We start from the raw sequence: 7,997 nt of genomic DNA, 5'->3' as shown, positions 1-7,997 counted from the left end.
GGATGCCATTAAAATTCATGTGTGTAAAGGCAGGCGTCACAATACTTTAGGTAATATAGTGTATATACACATACTGTACACACACACTGGAAAGGACTACAGAAACCTAGAAGGCTTTGACATTTAGTCATTGATATTCAAACTGTGACTTTAAGAAGACCACTATTTGCAAAGGCACTTTAGGAGTCAGCACAAAAGGGGAATTTGCCAAAAAAATAACAAGAGATGTCCACTCATGAGGTCAGCTACAAGTGTTGGCATTTGGTTTACAGCCTACACGTTTCCTAATGGTTCACTTTACAGTGGATGAAACCCTTTTCTCATCCTTTTTGATGCCAAGCGCTGCTGATCTCCTGCAGACTGATGGCAGGCATTCCCTGTCTACATGCACTCCAGGGATGACCCTAATCCCCCCTCCACCAAATGATTTGGACCAGTGCACAAAGCAAGGTCCATAAAGACATGGATGAGCGAGTTTGGGATGGAAGAACTTGACTGTCCTGCACAGAGTCCTGACCTCAATCCGATAGAACACCTTTGGGATGAAGCGGAGACTGCGAGCCAGGCCTTCTCTCCAACATCAGTGCCTGACCTCACAAATGCGCTTCTGGAAGAATGGTAAAACATTCCCATAGACACACATTTCTAAACCTTGTGGACAGCCTTCTAGGAGAGTTGAAGCTGTTATAGCTGCAAAGGGTGGGCCAACTCATTGATATTGAACCCTACGGACTAAGACTGGGATGCGTTAAAGTTCATGTGTGTGAAGGCAGGCGTCCCAATACTTTTGGTAATATAGTGTATATACGTGATCCTGCACTTCCAAATATCGGACATGAGTACGCTCTGCCGAAGGCTCGCTTCTGCTGTGATTCTACACAGCGGCAGTGAATCAGCGGGTCCCGCAGACCTGATGTCCGCCGGCACCCGCTGATCGTTCGGTACACAGGCAGAACGGCAGTCTATGTAAACAAGGCAGATTGCCATTCTGTCAGTAAAGAAGGAACGGCAATCCATGTCTTCCACTGGTAAAAGCACCTCCCCCACTACACTGAACACCATCTAGGTACACCGTTAACCCTTTAATCGCCCCTAATGTTAACCCCTTCCCAGCCAGTGTCATTAGTACAGTGACAGTGCATATTTTTAGCACCGATCACTGTATTCGTATCACTAGTTCCAAAAAAGTGTTAGTGTCTGATTTGTCTGTTGCAATATATCGCAGTCCCGCTATAAGTCGCTGATCGCAGCCATTACTATTAAAAATGAATAAATAAAAATTCCATAAATTTATCCCATTTGTAGATGCTATACCTTTTGCGCAAACCAATTCATTTACACTTCTTGGGATTTTTTTTACCAAAAATATGTAGCAGAATACATATTGGCCTAAATTGATGAAGAAATTTGATCCTTTACATTTTTTTTTCAGATTTTATAGCAGAAAGTAAAAAATATATACTTTTTTTTCCAACATTGCAATGCCTGCAATGTCTCGTCTAGAATGAAATAAACCTACCTGCCAGGTAGAAGATGCCGGTGCCAATGAGCGACCCCAGAATGTTGAAGCAGGGAAAGTATTGTGGATATTGGTTCCAATTTTATGAATGCAAATGTGTGACTGGGCCCCCTAGTGTTATATTTACATATTAACACATTTTTGGTAAGGGGGGGGGGGGGGGGAGGACTAGAACCACTGGTTTTTTATTGCTTTATGCATTTTCCTATCCAAGTGACCCCCGTTCTTAGACAACTCAATAGTGGGGTCACAGACAGCAACAGGAAAAGTCGATATCCAAACAACTTTAACACCCAAGTGTTCACTCCAATGGGAATAACAGGCATGCTGCTTTCCTCAGGCGGGGAACTCCAATCAGAAGTGCATAAAGAAGAGAGAAAGGAGGCGCAAACACCTGATGTATTACCCTTGGACACCTTTAAAAAAAATGTATTTTAAAGCCAAAATCAAACTCACAGACATGAAGAACATATAACGCATAGAATGAGTCGACCACATGTGGAGGTGATCGTCCCGACATATTTCGGGAGACACGCTCCCTTCCTCAGAGATCTGAAGAAGGGAGCGTGTCTCCCGAAATGCGTCAGAGGTCCAATGATAGAGACGATCGCCTCCACATGTCTGTGAGTATGATTTTGGCTTTATAATAAAAAATGTTTTAAAGGTGTCCTAGGGTAATGCACCAGGTGTTTGTGCCTCCTTTTCTCTCTTCTTTAAGCAACAGAGAAAGGTTCCAGGCCCTCCCTATTCTATCCAAAACTAAAAAAAAAAAAAAAATAATGTGGATGGACTTGGGCTTTAAACATCACTAAGCATATAATGAAATGTCACATTACAATGATTGTCTTCAGAGAAAACTGTATACCAAAGTGATCAGTCAATCCAAAGATATCAGCAGCTAAATTTATATGTTAATCTTGACTTTTCCTGTGAAATTTAAGACAAACCACCCACTTAGCCTTTACAGATCCTTCATGATGGAACACCTAAAACGGTGGCAGCTGGGTCACTGCTCTTTGAACACCCAGTGCTAGTTTCTCTTCTGGCAAGAACTGCCGGTACTCACTGGCGCCCCCATGTGAATGAGTCCTTATGTACTATCTAATGCTGGGGGATGTCAGGCAGTTGATGGGTCAGCAACTTCCAACTTACGATGAACTTACCACTGACCCTAATAAACAACCCCAAAGTGAGACTAAACAAAGTGGCAAATAGAAATAGTTCATAAGTAACGGTCCATAACTCTAATCATTTTTGATGGAGTATTCAGATTCCCATTTGTGATGGGTTACCTTTATACAGCACATGTGGTTGGGTATCCCAGGTGGAACTGGGCACTGCTTGTTTTAAAACACAGTTCTGCACTGTCCTACAAATAAAGTGTTTTTTTGTTTTTTTAGGAAAAAACACCAAATGCTTCATGTAGCAATCATCCAAACTGTCCCAGTCATCAATCACAACCAAGCCTTCTCTGCAAAAAGTTACATTTTAAAGGACCCAATCTGATTGGTTCCTGTAATGCTGTTTTGTACAGGCATAGGAAATACAAATCTTAGTTGCTCTTGTCTTGGCTAACTGAAGGCTCTCACACTTGGCGATTTACAGTTTGGCCCTATGAAGGCAGATGGATATGCAGCTAATTTCAGGAAGATGAGAAATTAAAGCATTCCCCTAAGTCGAAGTGAAAAGCCCCCCGCGGGGATCGTCTCCAGGGAGACCTGAAACTGCAGGACAACCAGCCAGAAAAGAGACACAGCGGAGAGAATTAGGGGGGAGTGTCTCATTAACCCCTGCACTGCATAGTACACACCAAAATAAGAGGAGCCACAGATCTTCCAAAAGGAGACCAGATCGTCCTTCGGCATACACACACCCCAGACATCCACATTACCTTGTCAATGGGACTGCGCAGGCTGGAATGCTCACTTCACCACATAGGAAATATTGCTGCCCAGAGGCATAACTAGAACCTTCAGGGCCCCAATGTAAGAAACCATGAAGGGCCAGACCCTGGCAGGGGCCCTTTCCTCTGAGTCTGGAGCCCTCAATCACCATCTCTGCAGCCTCAGCTGCACAGAATGAATGGACAGGAATAGCTCTGTACAGAGCCTCCCATTCATTCACAAACTGAAGCACAGTAAACAGTTACCATGCTTTAGCTATGAATGGACACAGTGAGTGCGGTAACGATCACTCACTGTGTCCATTCAGAAAAAAAGGGGGCCGAAGGGGGGGCACTGTGAAAGGAGGAGGTAAGTGTAACAAGAAGGGGATAGTATGACAGGAGGGGGGCAGTATGATGGGTGGTAGTGTGACGGATTAATATAATGGGGGTATTGTGACAGTGGGAGGGGCAATGTGACAGGGGCAGTATGATGGGGGAAGCGTGATGGGGGTATTATGACAGGAGCGAGGCAGTATGACAGGTGGGGGGGGCCGTGTGACAGGAGAAGGGTATCCGAGAATTATGACAGAAGGGGGGAGTGTGATAAGAGGGGGCACTGTGAAAGAAGGGGGGCAGTGTGACAAGAAGGGGCAGTATGATTGGTAGGGAGGGGCAGTATGAGGTTGCAGTAGGACGTGGGGCGGGGTGGGGGCAGTGTGATAAGAGGGGGCAGTATGACAGGAGAATATTGTGGGCAGTATGACGGGGCAGAGTGACAGGTGAGAGGGCAGTGTGACAGGTGGGGGACAGTGTGACAGGTGAGAGGGCAGTGTGACAGGTGGGGGGCAGTGTGATAAGAGGAAGGCAGTGTGACAGGTGGGGGGGGGGGCAGTGTGACAGAAGGGGGGCAGTGTGACAGGTGGGGGGCAGCATGATATGAGGGGCGTAGTCTGACAGGTGGGGGGCAATGTGACAGGTGGCAGGTGAGGGGGCAGCATGATATGAGGGGGGAAGTCTGACAGGTGGGGAGGCAGTGTGATAAAAGGGAGGAAGTCTGACAGGTGGGGGGGCAGTGTGATAAGTAGGGGGGCAGTGTGATAGCTGGGGGGCAGTGTGACAGGTGGGGGGGCAGTGTGATAAGTGGGGGGAGGGTAACATGTGGGGGGCAGTGTGATAACAGGGAGGCAGTGTGACAGGTGGGGGGAAGTGTGAAAAGTGGGGGGGGCAGCATGATAAGCGGGGGCAGTCTGACAGGTGAAGAGCAGTGTGGCAGGTGGGGGGCAGTGTGACAGGTGAGGGGAAGTGTGTGACAGGTGGGGGGCAGTGTGACAGATGGGGGGGCAGTGTGACAGGTGGGGGGGCAGTGTGACAGGTGGGGGGTAGTGTGATAACAGGGAGGCAGTGTGACAGGTGGAGGGGCAGTGTGACAGGTGGAAGGGCAGTGTGACAGGTGGGGGGCAAGTGTGACAGGTGGGCATTGTTACAGAAAGACACACAGCATGTTCAGGTTCCGGGCTTACCATAGAGGAGAGAAGCCTAGAAGCAGCAGCCTTTGTACATACTGCTTACCTGTGATGTCCATGGGATGTCCCTCCGGCTAGCAGTTCACTTCCCAAGTGTCAGTGTATACAGTGGAGAGGGGAGGGGCTCTGACCCAGGCAGGTATCAGCAAGAGTGTACAACCAGAGCGACTCCCTTGTGCACTGAATCTGGTGCCTGCCTGGGTCAGAGGCCCCTCCCCTCTCCACTATATACACTGACACTCAGGAAATTAACTGCTAGGCCAGAGGAACATCCTGCGGACATCACAGAGCTGCTGATCCCCCCCCCCCTCGACTGTATGGATAGCTGCAAGCCAGAGGTACAGCAGGAGATGCCGGGTCATGGGGCCCCCCAACAGGGGGGAACGCCAGGGATTGGTCGCAAGTGCGACCCTGGTAGTTCCCCCACTGTTGCTGCCATCAGTTTTAAAAAGTTACAATCCATAAGGCCACCAGAGCCTTAAAGATGGGTTATAGGGTTGTCAGGTTTTCTGTGGTTTTGGTCCCTAGTTAGCAACTCCGACAAGTATTTTAGTCTGTGCCCCAGCTGGGGAGAGGCACTGAAAAAAGGGGGGGGGGTCTTCCAATGGGGGACAGATGTGCAGTGACAATTATCTAAAAGGGTACTTCCTCTCACTTCCTGCAGTGTCAACAGGACCAGAAGTAAAATCTCCCCAATGGGACACAATTGACAAAAAAATAAAAAAATGATGGGTTTAATCATACAGGGTTGGTGAAGACCTACTTTCATAGAGACAAGCAGCAAATGAAGCATCCTATGAGCATTGCGACATGGGGCTGCATGTCTAATTATGCGATTTTCAACTTGTAGACGGGACGATGACAACTAAAACATTTATCAGAAAAAACAAACCAACAACCAACATTTCTTACTTCTGCAGCCTTCTACCAAGAAACAAAGGAGAACTCACAGATTCTAGAATGCAGTGCTGGTATCACATTAGTGAATTGGATGAGGTGGAGATCGTGACGTAATCACCGGCTACTCCAATCAGAGAACGCTTTGCATTGACTGATAAAAAATACAAAGCATTCTGTGAATGGTGCCTGTGTACAGGACCTAAAAAGGCCACAGAGATGACTGTAGTATCAGTGATTCTCCATTTCCACAACAGCCCCACAGGTAAAGAATATGTATACTTTCTATAGCCCAAGCTGGACCAATGTAACTAAACTTGGAGTTCAGATTGCTTTTTTGAAGGGGTAAAGCCTGGGTACACTCAGGGCAAATTTCAGGTGACATTTGCCAGCTCAAATAAAAACGGCTGAAATTCGGCCAGTGTGTATGTCGATCTGTCGGACGTGCATGCTGGAAAACAAGCAGTCAACCGACTCCTGATCAACACTTTCAGCCAATTGCCGAGAGCCGTGATTGGAGTGTTCTGGCAGGTAGGGGGGGCTCCCCCTGTCAGAACGCAATAGCTCAGGGGGGGGGGGGATTTCTCTACTAACACAGGTCTAGCGCATCAAGACCCCTTTCAACTCAAAGTAAATATGGGGGGACATAAAAGGAAGATGAAGGGAGTCAGGCAAAAGGTGACACAAAAGGGGTGCCTCTCTTCCTCACAGTAGTACTCCCTACTGGGACGCCCAAGGGCGCCAGACTACTTTATCTCACTTCCATTGACATCCACGGTTGATATAAGTCAGTTTATACAATGGCGAAGCAGCGTCAATAGTGGCTTCCCAAGATGACAGTGAGACAGTAGAAGTCGAGTTACAAAGAATTTTTTTCTTGGAATAATATAAAAGATATCAGATTACTAATTTTGTATGGTAAGGGCGCTGATCATGATCATGGATCCCCAGTAGTGCCAATTCCAGAGACATGGGAATTGATAACTGAAGCCTGAGATTAATCAGATCAAACACATCTGACCGGAAAACAGCAATCCTAGGGCAAGCCCAGAACATGTGTAAATATGAACCGAGGTGTGTACGACAACGGGGACACAGAGGGTCCCGGGCAGGATAGTTTCTATGGAGTCTCAGGGGAGTATAGTATAGTGTGCAGGAATTTGGTTTGGATGAGCTTGTCTATAGAGGAAATCACCAGTCTGTGGCATTGTTCAAGACAGTCCTCCCAGTCCTCCCGGTCTAAAGAGGGAACATCACACTTCCAGAGATCCCACAGGTGCTCAAGCTTAGGAGAATCAATACTGAGCAGGGTCCCATATAAGGCAGCCAGCGGCTTACAAAGATCACCCGGGGCCAACAATTCTTCCACAGGATCAGGAGGAGAGGCCTATTAGGATATTGGGCTTAAGCGGCATATCACAACTGAAAATAGCGGAATGTCATCCAATTCTGCAGCTGGAACGACACCATATCTCACCCACACCTGGGGGTCCAGGATAGATTGGAAATGAGCCAAGTGTTGGCCAGGGGACCACTGATTATCTTGCAGAAATCAACATCTAGCAGCCACCCATACCCTCAAAGGCACCCGCCCTAGTAGGACCCGAGGTGACATCATATGCTCACGTTACAGCTTCAACTCTTTTGGGAAGGCAGTCTACAAGTTTTAGGAGTGTGTCTATGGGAATGTTTAACCATTCTTCCAAAAGCGCATTAGTGAGGTCAGGCACTGATGTTGGACAAGAAGGCCTGGCTCGCAGTTTCCGCTCGATTTCATTACAAAGGTGTTCTATCAGGTTGAGGTCAGGACTCTGCAGGCCAGTCAAGATCCTCCATCCCAAACTTGCTCATTCATGTCTTTATGGACCTTGCTTTGTGCATTGGCCAAATCATTTGGTGGAGAAGGCATTATGGTGTGGGGTTGTTTTTCAGGGGTTTGGCTTAGCCCCTTAGTTTCAGTAAAGGAAACTCAGCATACCAAGACATTTTGGATGATTTCATACTCCCAACTTTGTGGAAACAGTTTGGGGATGGCCTCTTCCAGTTCCACTTTGATTGCCTACCAGTGCACGAAGAAAGGTCCAATAAGACATGGATTCGCGATTTTGGGGTGGAGGAACTTGACTGCCTGCACAGAGTCCTGACCTCAACCTGAAAGAACACCTTTGGGATG

Source organism: Pelophylax lessonae (genome assembly GCF_965119305.1).
Source record: "Pelophylax lessonae genome assembly, chromosome: 11".
Lineage (NCBI taxonomy): Eukaryota > Metazoa > Chordata > Amphibia > Anura > Ranidae > Pelophylax > Pelophylax lessonae.
The sequence above is the reverse complement of the archived record's forward strand: the minus strand, read 5'-3'. Positions refer to the sequence as shown.